The sequence below is a fragment of the Lissotriton vulgaris genome, chromosome 6, assembly GCF_964263255.1.
Source record: "Lissotriton vulgaris chromosome 6, aLisVul1.2, whole genome shotgun sequence".
NCBI classification, from domain to species: Eukaryota; Metazoa; Chordata; class Amphibia; order Caudata; family Salamandridae; genus Lissotriton; species Lissotriton vulgaris.
This window is the reverse complement of record NC_141694.1, coordinates 1220894647-1220911804: the sequence shown is the minus strand read 5'-3', so window position 1 is coordinate 1220911804 and position 17158 is coordinate 1220894647. Positions and strand designations below refer to the sequence as shown.

At 52.1% G+C, this 17158-nt stretch overlaps 1 protein-coding gene across 2 annotated transcripts in view; it reads left to right on the top strand.

The window, feature by feature from the left end:
• Positions 1–17158, top strand: part of LOC147708648 (cAMP and cAMP-inhibited cGMP 3',5'-cyclic phosphodiesterase 10A) — a 1277009-nt gene that overhangs the window by 957287 nt on the left and 302564 nt on the right. The window lies entirely within an intron of this gene.

Here is a 17158-nt window from a genome sequence, read left to right as displayed (position 1 = left end):
AGCGAGAGAGAGAGAGATCTTTCAACAGACCACTTCAAGTCGCTATTTTCGAACGGCCAAACATGGTGTGTATGATGTCTGGGGCATCAGGTGTAGTGATATGCCACCCTAGGATTGGGCACAGCTGCCTAGCGTCTAGAACTTTCCACTGTCTCTGAAAAACCCCACACAAGGGAGAGACTTTGTTGAACAGTTTGGATCTGGGATGAAGTGACTCAGAAGGAATGCCCAACTGGAGAGAGAAGATACCTTACACTTGCTGCAAGGCTGGATTTAAGGACTTCTGACATAAGTTAGTACCCTGGGACTAGGATTTGTTTCTCCGGGGCCAGTAATGCTGGCCCACCATGACCAAATGAGGAACAGTAGGGAGAGGGGCCTGCTGGGGGTGGTGCCCTGTCAGGCCCCCCCTGCCGGGTCTTTGAATTGATCCTGCAAGGGTGTGACCACTAGGAGGGCAATGCTGATTTATGCTGCCACACGTGCTCTGCAAGTGACCAAACAAGAGGCCCTGGGCCCTAGAGGGTTCTGGCAGGTTTAGGTACTTTGCCTTGGGACTGCTGCTGAGGAAGGCCCTAGTCCCAGGACAGGTACCAGGTGTCCAGAGAGTAGAACCAGTCCTACACAAGGTGGGGGACGTAGTTCTGTTCATGTAGCACCCTCTTTTTCAAATTAGAATGCTCCCGGGAAGGGGCAGAGCCCCAGGGAGAAGTACGCCCAAGGGCGTTGTGCAGGGCACTTTTCCCCCTCACCCCCACTGCCTTCATTTTCTTTGGTTCTCAGGGACCTCCATATCCCCAGGGACTGATGTGGGATCACTAACACTTAAGTGCAGTAGTCCCAAGCCGAAGGATGTACGGCCCCTGAGAGAGGAGGGGCCCGGACCAACAAAGATCCCAGGAGAGGCACTCTCCCGCAGGAGTAGAGAAAGAAGTTACCGGCTTCGCGCTGACACACAAGCTGTGTTGAGTGGCAGGACTAGGCCCAAAGCAGTCCAGGGCCTGGGTGCTCCACAGAGAAGCAGGGGCACACAGACCCATTTAAAGAAAACCAAAATTATCCAAACGTCCTAATGCTGAGGCTCGAGGACACAGATTTTTAAAAAAAACACCAACAAATGATCATCTGAAGACAAACGCCTGCCTCAGAAGGCACTGGGGGGTCATCCAATTTGAATATTAAGTGTCCAAGAGGGCAGGGACTATGCAACGCTAGGATGGTAGTGTTGGTGGCCACACTTGGACAGCAGAGAGCCCCCTTTTACGGCCCAAGAGTCCTTTTATAACAAAACATCGCAGTAAGTATTGCATGGGGTGGTGTTAGTGTTCCTGAGAGAGCTTTCCATTGTATACAAGCATTCCTAGAAATTGAGCTTTTGCCCATATGTTTTCAAGTGTAGAGAACCCTGTTGGTGGCTCTTATGTCTGTTTCCAGCATGCAAAATGTAGATTAAAGACTCATGCTCACAGTTTATTGTTCTTAAAATACTTAATCAGCAAGGATAAAGTTGCAATCAGCCACTATGTGTCATAATGAAGTTCAAGGAAAGACTTTGAATAACAAAGTTAACAATCCAGATTTACCTGTTTTAATGAAGAACATTGAATTGTTTCGAATTCTTTATTGACAATCACATGGTTAACATCGAGTGATTACCATTTACTAATTAATGAAATTGGAAGATATTACCATCCATACCAATTTTAATGGTGTTGCATTGGCTTGTGACATATTTATTTTAATATGTTGACACCTTGACTTGGCAAACACAAGATGAGGGACAGAGTACTGAAACTTTTCACTCACTCACCCCCAGTCCAGAGATCTGGGCTAAATCCATTGTTCTTTTGCTCACCATGCCTCCCCAGATTGGACCCAGCCATATGCAAGTCTGTGTTGACCGTGCTCCTCATGGGAGCAGTCCAGCCCAAACTGCCAGGCCAGGTCCTCCAGGAACCAGAAACCAGCATCCTGGGACCAGTTTCAGGGTATCACCCCTCGTCAGCCAGGCTAGCTCAAATCCAGTAGCACAGCAAGCCCACGTCTGAGCATACCCTTGGCCACTTTGGGCCAACGTAGCAAACACAACAAGGTGGTGGACAGTGCTGAAACTTTTCAATCACTCACCCCCAGTCAAAAGATCTTAAATTTAATCCATCGTTCTTTTGCTCACCATGCCACCCCAGTTTGAATCCAGCCTTCTGTCCAAAATGCACTAATCGATTGGATCTGTGTAGGATCCGGAACCAGCAAACATGTATTTGGATAACGGAAATATGAACGGGTGTTGGAGTTCGCAAAGATGAGCTATGAGAAACCCACTCACGCTTGCAAAGAGTACAAAGGCTTATGGACAGGATTTTTCATTGCAACCTCTTCTTAAAGTGGTTTCCTTCGGTGATACGCTTACTTGTTGCTGTTTGAGCTTTTGCTAATACCGTTTGGTGCGCGGCCATCTCTCACTTAAATGTGTTTTCTTTCCCAGCTTCGACTTTGAAAAGCTGTGTCGTTTTACCAGGTCTGTGAAAAAGAACTATCGCCGCGTGCCCGATCACAACTGGAAGCATGCAGTGATGGTGGCCCACTTCATGTACGCCATATTGGGGGGTGCCGCAGTGCTTGAGGTGGCTTGTGGTGTGTTCTCTTCGCGATCCGTTTTGCTGCTGAGGGGTTTAGCGGGAGGCTGACTTTTCTAACAGTGCCCTGAGCGGGAGAGGCGCTCCTTTGTTGTCATCAGAACTTACCTACCACTATCCTTGGGGGACTGCAAGTCCCAGTACTCTCTCTGCTCCGCACACCTGGTCCAGAGACTGACACGCCCACAGCCTCAGGCGCCTTGAAAACACCTTGCCGCACCCGCTATCGCGGGTAACGCAGCGCTTGAGGTGGCTTGTGGTGTGTTCTCTTCGCGATCCGAATGCCTCAACACGCGCCTGTCCTTTTACACCCCCATCCGCCAACTTCGATTGTCCAATCAAGCCCTCACCGCAATCCCACGCATCCATAGATCCACCATGGGGGGAAGATCCTTCTCCTACTTAGCGGCCAAAACCTGGAATTCTCTCCCCACCCACCTCCGCCTTACACAGAACCACCTCTCCTTCAGAAAACAACTAAAAACTTGGATATTCGATAAGTAAAGTACACCCCCCCCCCCCCCCCCCCCTCAAGCGCCTTGAGACCCTCTGGGTGAGTAGTGCGCTATACAAATGTTAAACTTGAACTGCTAAGTGGTTTAGCGGGATGCTGACTTTTCTAACAGTGCCCTGAGCGGGAGAGGTGCTCCTTTGTTGTCATCAGAACTTACCTACTGCTATCCTTGGGGGACTGCAAGTCCCAGGACTCTCTCTGCTGCCGCACACCAGGTCTGGAGACCCGACACGCCCACAGACTCAGGCGTGATTTAAACGAACTACCATCCCCGCGGCGCGGGAGTGTCCCGGGACAAGGGCGGGACCATCTGTGGCCGAAGGAGGCAGGGCTGGGCCACCCCTCTAAGCTCTCCCCCAAAAGAACTGCTGGGTGAACTTCACCGCGGTACCTCGTTTTAATGCTATTCCATATTATTCAGTCGAAGTGATTAATAACACTTGCTATTGTTTCTTAGATATTTTATATTGGGCCACCTTGTTATAGTTTCATTGTCTTCCTGCTCTTGGTTTAATTGTGAATTTTAGGTATTTTATCTTACCCCCCGGTTGTAAGTGGCTTCTAGCAGCAGTATGGGTAAGGTAGATAAGACGACTGTTCCTCGCCCTATGACTCGGCAACTAGCGGCATCGACGCAACCCCTACCTAGCCTTACGGCTATTGATAAAATGCTCCAAAAAATGATAGGGGTTGTGGCTAACGCAATAGAAAATACTGAAAGGAGCCTTACAATTACCCCTGCTAAGCTCTCTTCCACTCTCTTGGAAGATTGTTCTGTAGTCACAGCTTTCCCTGCTGTCTTTATGTCTTCCCTCATTCCCTCCTTCTCATACCTACCCTGTGCTCAGATTGCGTCTGACTTAGATTTTGTAGCAGAGAGCGCTCAATCTCGATCTCCCCTTCTCCCTCCCGGGTACCACCTAAGGAGCACGTGCGTGGTGCCAGACCCAAGAAGCCTAAGAAAACTGGTAAACCCACTAAGATACCAGTATCTACTTCCGCTTGTGGTGATTGCGATCCTGGCCCCGTGTCTCTAATTCTGGTCCCCACGTTTTTAATTCTGGTCCCCCCCTCTGAACTACTCATCTTTTGTCCCATCTCCAGGCCCACATGGAACTGGTCATCAATACTCATTTCAAATCTTTATCCTCTAAGATTGATAGACTGGTTTCACTGATAAATAGTAAAGGCCCGGGGAAAGCACAGTCGCCCACTGCGTTGGGGAATGCTATCTCGGCAGTGGCTAAGGGACCCAATCAGGTAGCCGCGAAGGGTCAACCCTCGGGCAACAGTCCCTACCCTAATCCCTCCACCTCTGCACTGATCTCCCCTGATATTCTGATCCCTACAATAGCTACAAATGGCCCAGGCCCCATTGGTTGCCTTACTAAGTCTCCATCTGTCCCGGGATCTAAAGCACAGTGTTGGACAGGCCACACGAAGGGCCCCTCTCCCCCGGCTCGACCCGGCCCGAGCCCGGTCACACAAGCACCCCACACCACCATTGTACGTCCTCCGTCCCCTCAGGGACCCCTGCCCTCGAGCATGTCGACCTCGTGGGCCCGATCCACTGCCGGCCCACGCGCCCAGCCCGGGCCGCCATCTTGGACACTTCACCACGTGGCCGCCTGGCCCCCGGCCGACCTCAACCCTGGGCCTGGCCAGGCCTCAGACATCCCGGCACCACCATCCACCCAGGAGGTGAGCGGGCTACTTGGCAAGTCAATGGGAGAAGGAGGTGTCGATGGCTCTCCCCCACCAAGTGCCGCTCGCCCATCGCCTCCCCGGGCGCTGGCTCCACCCCCCTACTGGGTGTCTGGACTCCCTCATCCCGGACCTCCCGACCTCCAAGTGCGAGGGTCCGGACATCAAAGCACGCCAGCCCTATAACTGGGGCAGCTCCAGAGCAGGAAGGCAGTTGTATCTTGGAGTCGAGAGACGTAAAGAGGAACTCACCCTGGACGGACTACTGGCGCTGCCGTAGCTCTGTCCTGTGCACCATCGTCCTGCCTGTTGGCGCTGCCACAGCCGTCGTAACCTTCACCCTTCATCGTCGTCCGGATCTGCTGGCGTGGCCGCGGACCGTTGTAACCGTCATCTTTCACCGGGACCTGCAGGCTCCGCCGCGGACCGTCGTCCTTCCTTCATCCATCTCGGGACCTGCTTGGCTCATCCACGGCCCGAACATCAAGAACGCCGAGCTCGAGGATTGAGAGCTATTTTGAACTCACTGGTAACTAAGACTGTCCCGCTACCCCTTTCCTCAACCAAAGACTCGAATCGAGGGGACCCCTGAGTCCAGACCTCCTTGTATCATACCAACGTACCCTAAGAATTGCATATAAAGTCTCGTTAACCTTCACTCCTGTGTGGTGTCTGTCTGTGGGGGGGAAGTTACTTATCTGTACAGTCGTTGGAGACGGCTCTCCCTGGAGACCTCTCCCCGTAATCTCGGCCGACCCTCCCGGTCCGTCTAACATTGGTGGCCAGCGGCGCGATCCGAATCACCGCATACGTACAGAGAGTAGCTCACCCCACAACGAACCACAATGACAACTAAAGAGAGCGGATCAACTGAGAAGTTCCAAATGGAAAAACTAGAGGAGTACAGCCATCGTGAACTAAAGCAGTTCTGCATTGAACTAGGTATCGCTACCACCGGACTAAGCACCAAGGACGATTTTAAGCATGCCCTAGAATCTTGGGCAGAAACCGGGGATACCGAAGCCCCTGAGCAAAGCACCGCGAAAAAAAGCAACACGGCCCCTGAAGGGCAAAGAACCGGTCTCTCGCCAGACGAGATCCAAGAAAGAGAAAAAACCCGACTACACGAGCTAGAAATGGCCCGACTCAAGATGGACGCAGAACTCAAGTTGGCCGAACAAAAGATAAACTTAGAGCACCTACGTATCCGAGAAGAAAGAGAGGAGAAACAGAGACAAAGGGAGCTCGAGGAAAAGAAACTAGCGTACGAGCACGAACGGAACCTAGCCGAGATCAACCTACGCAAGCAGAATAAAGAGTTGGGGGTGCCCGAGAGACCACACACCCCCGGGACCACGGAGAAAAAAGTACATATCCCCAAGGATGTTGTCCGAGAATATTTTCGAGAGGACGATATCCAGCAATGGTTTAAGGCGTATGAAATCGCTATGACTGCGCACCGGATCGATAGAAACGATTGGGGAGCCGGCCTATGGGGCAGATTTCTCAATGAGGGCCGCGATACCCTGTTACAGCTCCCAGACCACCAGATGACCTCCTACGACCATATGAAAGCAGCCCTTCTCACCCGCTATGGCCTCACGCCCGAGATGTACCGTCAGAGGTTCAGAGACTGCACACGCATCCCGGGTACAACTTGGGTGGACTATGTAACGTACTTTAGCCGAGCTTTCGAAGGCTGGATCAAAGGGAACAACGTCACGACCTACGAGCAACTGTTCAATCTGATGGTATGGGAGCATCTGTCCAACAATTGCTTCATTGAACTACGCCAACACCTCCTCGACAGCAAGTTAACCGATCCCCGGCAGCTCGCAGCCGAAGCTGACCGGTGGGAGATCACCAGAGTGGGCCGGAATGGGTCCTACGAGCAAAACAGGAACAACAATGGTCACCACCGACCCAGAGGAGGAGGAGGCCCAGGGCGGGGAAGAGACAACACTCCGGCCGCCCCCGTTACCAGCACCACCCCCCCGGCCAACCGGGGCAGCACCCCGGCGCGACCAGGGTACAGAGCAAACGTCACGTGTCACCGATGCCAACGAGTCGGCCACTATGCAAACGACCCAAACTGCCCGCAGTATCAGAGTCCAAAACCCCGCCAGGTGGCCGCCGCAGCACTAGGGGAAGAACAGATCTCCGAGGAACCAGAAACAGACGAACAAGAGTATCCAGAGTGGGAGCCAGCCGCCATGACTCTCGCGTGCTTAGGGGGAAGAGACATGGTCCCGCGGGTCCCCCTACCCGCTAACACCCAGAAGTACAGCCAATGGGTGAGCATCAATGGACAACGGGCCGAGGCTCTTCGAGACACCGGGGCCAGTGTGACAGCCGTCCGCTGCCACCTGGTGACCCCAGAACAATATCTACCGAACATTCTCTGCCCTGTACGCTCAGCCGACAACTCGGAAAGTCTGTGTCGGATGGCCTGCGTCCCTTTTGAGTGGGGAGGGGTCTCCGGCATGTTGAAGGTGACGGTCCGAGACGACGCCCCCGTGGACTGCCTCCTCGGGAATGACCTGGAGAGCTCCCCGTGGGCCGCTGTGGAGCGAAAAGAACACTTGGGGATGTTGGGCGTCCCGGACTGGGCGTGCGTCACCACCCGGTCCATGGCCGCCCGTGCCAACCATCACCCGGAAGAACCAGAATGGCCGGCGCCACCGCCTCCGGTCGCCCCAGCCGAAATCCCCGACCAGGACACCCCCCTCGAACCGGCTCACCCTTCCGACCTCGCTAACCTTGACCAGTGGGCCCAAGAGGGGGGACCCACACAAGAACAATTTCGCCAGGAACAGAAGACCTGTCCCTCCCTGGAGGGACTCCGCCAACAAGCGCTCGCCCAAAGCGCAGGGGACACCTCCGGAACTCATTGGGTCTACTGGGACAATGATCTGTTATACAGCGAGCAACGAATCGCCGAACTGGGGGCCAACCGAGTACTAGTAGTGCCCCTCTGCTTTAGAGACTTCCTGTTAAACCTGGCCCACGATGTCCCCCTAGCCGGGCACCTAGGACAAGATAAAACTTACAGTCGCCTAGTGACCCACTTCTTCTGGCCCAAAATGAGGAACGATGTGCACCAGCATTGCCGATCTTGCCCCACGTGCCAAGCCAGTGGGAAGAGCGGCCGCAAACTAAAAGCCCCCTTGCAACCTTTTCCAGTAGTCACGACCCCATTTGAGAGGGTCGGAATAGACATTGTGGGACCCCTGGACCCGCGTACAAAACAAGGACATCGCTTCATTCTGGTGCTAGTGGACCACGCCACCCGCTACCCTGAGGCTGTTCCTCTCCGGACCGTGACAGCCCCAGTGGTCGGCCGGGCCCTGATGGGGATCTTCTCCCGTGTGGGGTTCCCCCGAGAAGTCGTCAGCGACAGAGGCACGAACTTTATCTCTAAATACATGAAATCTCTCTGGCAACAGTGTGGGGTCACCTACCGCTTCACGACCCCCTATCACCCCCAAGGGAACGGACTTGTTGAGCGGTTCAACCGCACGCTGAAAGGAATGATCGGGGGATTGGAAGAGCCCCTCCGTCGCCAGTGGGACGTGCTGCTGCCGTGCCTCCTCTTCGCCTACCGAGAGGTCCCACAAAAATCCCTAGGCTTCAGCCCATTCGAACTGCTCTATGGGCACCCAATGCGGGGGCCGCTCAGCCTGATCAAAGAAGGCTGGGAGATGCCTCCGACCAAGAACCCTCCGGATGTCTTCCGGTACCTCCTCACCCTCCGCAACCAGTCCCGGCGGTTCAGAGACCTAGCAAAAGCCAACCTAGGGGCCAGTCAAGAGGACATGAAAAAATGGTATGACCAGAACGCCTCATCCATTGAATTCGAACCGGGACAACAGGTATGGGTCATGTCCCCCACGGAGCCCTGCGCTCTCCAAGACAAATGGACGGGGCCCTTCAAGGTGATCGAGCGCAAGGGTCCTGCCACCTATCTGATCGATATGGAGTCCTCCCGGAACCCCCTCCGAGTCCTCCACACCAACAGACTGAAACCCCACTTTGCACGAACAGAACTCAGCCTATTGATGGCCACGGACAATGGGGTTGAAGACGACTCCGAGCCTCTCCCTGACCTCCTGCGAACCCAGGAGCAAGACGGCTCCGTAGATGGGGTCCGACTCTCGGAGACCCTCACCAGAGAACAACGCCAAGAGTGCCAAGCCCTCCTGTCACGGTTCGCCAATCTGTTCTCCCTCACCCCAGGTGTCACTTCCTGGTGTGTGCACGATGTAGACACCGGAGACAGCCCTCCTATCCGCCACCGGGCCTACCGCGTACCTGATCGGGTACGGGCCTGCATCCAGGCGGAAGTGGCTAAGATGCTCACGCTCGGGGTCATCGAGCCCTCAGACAGCCCATGGGCCAGCCCGGTCGTACTGGTCCCCAAAGCAGCCGCCCCCGGAACCACCCCAGAACTCCGGTTCTGCGTCGACTACCGGGGCCTGAATGAAGTCACCAGAACGGACGCACATCCCATCCCCCGGGCAGATGAACTGGTCGACCGAATGGGAGCTGCCCGCTACCTGAGCATCTTCGACCTGACAGCAGGTTATTGGCAGATCGGCCTCACACCCCGAGCACAAGAACGTTCTGCCTTCTCCACCCCCGATGGCCATTACCATTTTACGGTCATGCCCTTCGGTATGAAGAATGCCCCAGCGACTTTCCAACGGCTCGTCAATCAGGTCCTGGCGGGGCTCGAAGGGTTCAGTGCCGCCTACCTAGACGACATCGCTGTGTACAGCCATCATTGGACCGAGCACCTCCACCACCTCCGAGCAGTACTGCAAGCCCTTCAGCGAGCTGGCCTCACGATCAAGGCCAGCAAGTGTCAAATTGGACAAGGGTCTGTGACCTACCTCGGACACCAGGTGGGAAGCGGCCTAGTGGCCCCTCTACAACTGAAAATTGCCGCTATCCAGGACTGGCAGCCCCCTATCACCCAAACCGAGGTACGAGCCTTCCTGGGCCTCACGGGCTATTACCGAAGGTTCGTGAAAGACTATGGTACCATAGTGGGCCCCCTCACCGAGCTCACGTCAAAAAATCAGCCCAAGAAGGTAAACTGGACCCCAGAGTGTCAAGCGGCATTCGAACAATTGAAGGCCGCCATGTGTTCCGCTCCTGTGCTCCAGGCCCCAGACTACAGCCGGGAGTTCGTCGTCCAGACGGACGCCTCCGACCAGGGCATTGGGGCGGTCCTGTCCCAAGTGAACACCGAGGGCCTTGATCAACCGGTGGCCTTCATCAGCCGGAGACTCCTACCAAGGGAACAACGCTGGAGCACCATAGAGAGGGAAGCCTTCGCTGTGGTATGGGCCCTCAAGAAGCTCCGGCCCTACCTTTTCGGCACCCACTTTCGGGTGCAGACCGACCACCGACCCCTGCAGTGGCTGATGCACATGCGGGGGGAAAACCCCAAGTTGCTACGCTGGTCCATATCCTTGCAGGGTATGGACTTCACCGTCGAACACCGGCCTGGGTCCGACCACGCCAACGCAGATGGCCTGTCCCGATTTTTCCGCCTCGACGAAGAGAGTCCCCAAGAGGATGGGTGACTCTCCCCGCCTTCAGCTGGGGGGGACGCATGTTGGACAGGCCACACGAAGGGCCCCTCTCCCCCGGCTCGACCCGGCCCGAGCCCGGTCACACAAGCACCCCACACCACCATTGTACGTCCTCCGTCCCCTCAGGGACCCCTGCCCTCGAGCATGTCGACCTCGTGGGCCCGATCCACTGCCGGCCCACGCGCCCAGCCCGGGCCGCCATCTTGGACACTTCACCACGTGGCCGCCTGGCCCCCGGCCGACCTCAACCCTGGGCCTGGCCAGGCCTCAGACATCCCGGCACCACCATCCACCCAGGAGGTGAGCGGGCTACTTGGCAAGTCAATGGGAGAAGGAGGTGTCGATGGCTCTCCCCCACCAAGTGCCGCTCGCCCATCGCCTCCCCGGGCGCTGGCTCCACCCCCCTACTGGGTGTCTGGACTCCCTCATCCCGGACCTCCCGACCTCCAAGTGCGAGGGTCCGGACATCAAAGCACGCCAGCCCTATAACTGGGGCAGCTCCAGAGCAGGAAGGCAGTTGTATCTTGGAGTCGAGAGACGTAAAGAGGAACTCACCCTGGACGGACTACTGGCGCTGCCGTAGCTCTGTCCTGTGCACCATCGTCCTGCCTGTTGGCGCTGCCACAGCCGTCGTAACCTTCACCCTTCATCGTCGTCCGGATCTGCTGGCGTGGCCGCGGACCGTTGTAACCGTCATCTTTCACCGGGACCTGCAGGCTCCGCCGCGGACCGTCGTCCTTCCTTCATCCATCTCGGGACCTGCTTGGCTCATCCACGGCCCGAACATCAAGAACGCCGAGCTCGAGGATTGAGAGCTATTTTGAACTCACTGGTAACTAAGACTGTCCCGCTACCCCTTTCCTCAACCAAAGACTCGAATCGAGGGGACCCCTGAGTCCAGACCTCCTTGTATCATACCAACGTACCCTAAGAATTGCATATAAAGTCTCGTTAACCTTCACTCCTGTGTGGTGTCTGTCTGTGGGGGGGAAGTTACTTATCTGTACAGTCGTTGGAGACGGCTCTCCCTGGAGACCTCTCCCCGTAATCTCGGCCGACCCTCCCGGTCCGTCTAACACACAGGATCTGCCACGGCTTACAAAGGTAGCCGGGCCCCTAGAGTGCCCGTCTAGGAATAATAATATGCTGGGCTCTTCTAAATCTCCTCCCCTACCCCAGCTTCCTCCGGAAGCCTCACCTTATGTGGTGGTGCTCACAGGTGTCCCTGCCCTCTCCAGCGATATAAGGGAATCTTTTCCGGAATTGAAGAACAAAGTTATTTTCTGGTTAAGTAGGCATAGACCTTTTTTGGGTACCGGGCAGGGGTAACTTTTGTTTGCACATAGTTAGTTGGCTGGGGACGAGACCTAAGGACATTAGCCGTGACTGTGTGATTGTGAATTTTCTGGATCCAAGGGTTGTGGGACATGTATTACACAACGGAGGGATTTCTCATGTGAACTCCATTAATACTGTCCATTTGGGGTATTTCTACTCACAACCTTCAGTTATAGGTGGGCCTGATCCATTTCACCCCTTTCTTGTTGGCCGTGATTATGAATTTAACATTTCAGTGGGTAACAGATTCTCTGCACTAAGTAATATAGACTGACCACCACCAACTTGGTCCTTTGCAGGATCTGATTAGTTTGAATTGGTGTGTAAGGGCGTGGGGAATTCTAGTAGAGTGAAGGGTTCTTCTGGTCAGACAGTTGGTCTGGACGGGGCAAATGTAATTACTCCTCTACCCTCCCCTAATAGAGGGCTAGCTAGTTCTGTAGAGGAAGTAGGTAGCCCCTTACATCCTGATTCTCCTTGCCTTATCGAGCCTCTACTATTGGCAGACTCCCCGGTCCCTGTTCCATCTCATTTTCCACTTATTGGCTCTTGGAATGTAGCAGGACTGGGGACGAAGCTGCTAAATCCGGAGTGGGGAGAGATGATGGAATCCTATGATTTATGTCTCTTTCAAGAGACTTGGATGCTGACCCCTCCGGTTAGGGAGGGGTACGTGTCCTTCCACGTCCCGGCAGTCCAGGACTTGAGGGGCAGACCATCGGGGGGGGTTATGCATTTGGGTTGCTGTCCATTTGGGATGCACAGTAAAGGTTGTAGATTCTCACTGCGCGGACATTCTTTGTGTCCTACTGAATTTCAAAAGTGGAACTACGTTGGCAGTGTTCAATATTTATCTGCGCCCCCACCCGCTTCAGCTGGGCCTATCAACTCTGGAAGCATTGGAGGTTCTCCTCTAATCTCTTCCCCCGCTTGCTCATACAATTATTGGTGCAGACCTCAATTGCCATTTTGAATCACTTTTGGGGATTCCCTCTATATCCTCGGATGAGGACGAAAGCTTGTTCATTCCGGACTGCACCATGTACCCTGAAAAGCACCTACTACCACTGGCCCTTGCATTTATTAAGTTTTTTGTTTTAATATATTCATTAAAGGCTTGCAATGGTAGATTGGCCCCAGATGTTCCAGGGACTAGCACTTTTAATAGATTGGGGGGAAGCTTGTCAATAGACTACATATTGGTGAATGTAGAGTTTTGGGCCTGTCTTTGAGCTTTCTCTGTGATTCTAAGGGTTGAGAGTGACCACAATCCACTGTCATTAGAATTGTTAGCCCCCCTTGGTTGTCACAATGAACTTGGGAGTAAGGAGACCGCCACTGATTGTAATTTTTTTTTTTTTTAACAAAAACAAGAGCAACCCATATGTCCTTGCAAACTGGGTAAGTACAGTTGTACTAAAAAACAGTGTTCACAAGGAACTCACTTAGAATAATGGATATGGCAATATAATTAATTGCCCTGTCTAATAACAAACTATGTACTGGTAATTTCTACTGAATGTTATTATGATTCAATCATTAAGTATCCTACTGACAAGCAAACAACCCAATGGTTATAGCCTATTTCTAAGAACAGGCCCTTTATTTTTACAAAAGTCAACAAGTTATATACATTACATATAAAAACATCAATCTAGACTTTGAAATAATTTCGAAAAAAACATTTACATAACACCGGCAGCGTTTTCGCCGATCTTCTGCAGCCACAGTTAGTTTGCATGCACGGCGGAATTTCCTTCTTGCTAATCCAAGAAATACGGGGAGAATACTCGATCTCCCTCCGTTTCCAATCAAAAACACTCAACCACTCAATGGTCTAGTAGAACAGGCAGCGTTTTCACCGATCTTCTGCAGCAACAGTTAGTTTGCAAAACGCTGCCGGTTCTACCTCACCATTGAGTGGTCGAGTGTTTTGATTGAAAACGGAGTGAGATCGAGTATTCTCCCCGTCTTTCTTGGATTAACAAGAAGGAAATTGCATCTCACTAATACACCGAACATCAAGTTGGATTCCTTGCTTCACGTGCAAGTACTGTCCCCAGATTAACAGTCCTGATGAGACCCGGTATCTAGAGAGGGTCGAAACGCCGTCGACGAAATAGACTAAGGATACACACAACAAACAAATTGTTTCATTTTATATAGTGTCCTTTTCTTCTGTTGCTTGTATTGATAACCGTTTTTGAATATGTCACAATTTTCACTGTAAATATGGTTACGGTCACTACAATTGGGGTTATGTAAATGTTTTTTTCGAAATTATTCCAAAGTCTAGATTGATGTTTTTATATGTAATGTATATAACTTGTTGACTTTTGTAAAAATAAAGGGCCTGTTCTTATAAATAGGCTATAACCATTGGGTTGTTTAAGTAAGCTTGTCAGTAGGATACTTAATGATTGAATCATAATAACATTCAGTAGAAATTACCAGTACATAGTTTGTTATTAGACAGGGCAATTAATTATATTGCCATATCCATTATTCTAAGTGAGTTCCTTGTGAACACTGTTTTTTAGTACAACTGATTGTAATTTAGTCATAGCAGCGGGAGGGAGAAGAGTTAGATGGAAGAGGATTGCGTTGGCGCCCGAGAGGCTGGCAGAACTATATCATCTTGTTGTAAGTTCTCACACGGAGGTCTCCAACCTCCTTGGTACCGCTAGTGATCCGCTTCCTCCTTACCCCCATGGGCTGCAACTCGTATACAACAAGCTTTTCGGCTCCCTGGCTTGTTATTTTTATTCTAGTGATCCCAAGAGCTGTAGGTTAAAAAAGCGTGATCACGGGTTTAATAAAGCATGTAGACATACGAAGAGGTGTTTGGTCAGGGAGGTTAAATCGCGTTCAATCCCCAGCATTAGAAAGGCGAGGGAGGTGTACCAAAGTATGATTAAGGAGGCTAGGGTTGAGTGGGAAGCCGCAAGGTGGGATAATTTTCAGGCGGCATTGGGATCCCGAGATTTTAGGTCATTTTGGAATCTTGTGCGAGTTGAGTCGGCCGATGGGAAGTCTGCCATCATCCCTAATCTTAGTGAAGATGTTTGGCTAGATCACTTCAAGCCCCTGTATTCATCTGGCCATAGTGATTACCATGAGGAGGCCCTAACCCAAACTTGCCCACCAGAATTGGCTCTCCTGGAGGCCCGGGCCCCGGTCTGCCCACCTTGCTCTATCCATGAAGTGCGGGTGGCCCTTGGAAGTCTGAAATTAGGGAAAGCCCCGGGCCTGGATAGGATTCCTGGCGACCTTTACTATAGTGAACAAAAGGTCTGGGCTCCCTATATCTGTGTTTATTTCAACGCCATCCTTCTGGGTCTGGAGATCCCTGGAACCTGGCTGGGAGCCGAAATAATCCCCATCCATAAGAAAGCTTCCCTCCTTGACCCAGCCAACTACCGCCCCATAAGTTTGATCGATGTCCTCCAGAAAATTATTGCCCGCCTTTTTGTTATCAAGGTTGCAGAGTTGGATGGATGACCAACACATCCTAACCTCCCTTCAGGCGGGCTTTCGTGCAAAAGTTTCCACCATAGACCAACTGTTTAGATTACAGTTGGTCTACTGGAAGACGGTCACTATTGGGGCAAGTAGTTTGTTTTCGATTTTTGTGGACCTTCGGTCCGCATTTGACCTGGTCCATAGGGACAAGCTTTGGGCACTACTGCTGGAGATGGGCGTTCCAGCCTATCTGTGCCACCTATTTAAACGCTTGCACCAGGGTACATACGCTAGGTTGAGGTATGGGAGGAGTGGGAAGTTGTCTGCCCCCTTCCTGGTTGAAAGGGGAGTAAGTCAGGGGTGCGTCTTGGCCCCTGCCCTCTTCTCCCTTTTTCTTAACGGGCTAATAGATCATCTCTCTGGAGCAAAAGATCTGGACTCTCCCAGTTTAGCTGGGCGACGGATACCTGCCCTAATGTTCGCTGACATTAGAGGCATTTTTCTCCTTCTGCTGTCTGAGAAATTTGGAGATTATTATCTCCAAAACAAAGTTTATGGTCTATAACAACAAATCGGCCAATTGCCCCCGCCCGCATATGAATGAAACGGTGTTGGACCGAGTGTCCACCTTTGAGTACCTGAGGGTTACACTCAACGGCAAGATGGACTGGGGGTCCCATAAGGCGAGGGACAACTTAAAGCTGGCCCAATCATTGGGTGGTATTTTAAAGGTTTTTAATGACACCTCAACGAAACTCCTTAGCCCGCCCCTCGAGATTTATAAGGCCCAGGCAAGAGGGGGCGCGCTCTATGGCGTAGAGCTATGGGGTCACACCACAGCTGCCCCTCTGATGCTCACGGAAAATAGTTTTATTAGACGCCTGCTCAGTTTGCCTATGGGCTCTCCTTTGATTCCACTGTGGTTGGATTTGGGCCTGGTACCTATTCAGGAGATCGTAGCAAATCGCCCTCTCCTGTACTGGAGGCGCCTTGGGGCGATCCCTGAGCTTTCGAGCTATAGGGAGGACCTGAGAGACATTCTCCAGAGGGCGACCTCGGGGAAAATACCCTGGCTGAATTATATCAAGTACCTCTGCCATGCCCTAGGTAGAGGAGATCTGTGGTTGTTTCCCCAAGATACCTGTCCATTGCTTTCCAAGAAATTACTGAATGTTGCTCTAAGGAGGAACCGATTGGAATCTACAACAAGAAATCTCTCGATGGGCAGGCTAACGATACTTTTCTGAATATTAAGGATTATCCCCTCTTGTAAGTCTTTTTTAGAAGATGATATCCAGCCTTCCTTGGCTAAGAAACTTTTTATCAGGTTCAGACACTGCTCATTGCCACTGAGGGCTGTAACATACAAATGGCGGAACGCACCCCCAACGGCGAGTACTTGCCCGGGGTGTTCGAGCGGCAGAGAGACAGATCTGCATGTTTTGCTCTTCTGCCCCACCTATGCCAGGGCAAGGGAGAAATGGATTTTACAGCCATGCAGGGCTAGGGGCTTTAGGGACTACAGGGAGGTCTTCAGGATTCTTAAATATGACACTACCACCCCTGATAGTGTGTGCCACAGCTAGATTTCTTCAATCTTTGTGGTATACGAGATGTGGAATACTAAAGCTGGAAGCTCATACTTCGCCCTAATGGTTATTTTTAGGAGGTGTCCTACCTTTTTATATATTTTTATATACTGATATTTTGGTGTTTTAACCGAAGTTCTTAATATTTGCAGGAACTGTTTATACGAGATTTTTAACATATTTAAACTTAGTATTACCCGTTCTATTTTGTTATCTTGATGTGTATGTATGGCCTTTTTCTGGTATGTTTACCGAAATAAAGTACTTTGACTGACTGACTGGCTTTTGCTAATACCGTTTGGTGCGCGGCCATCT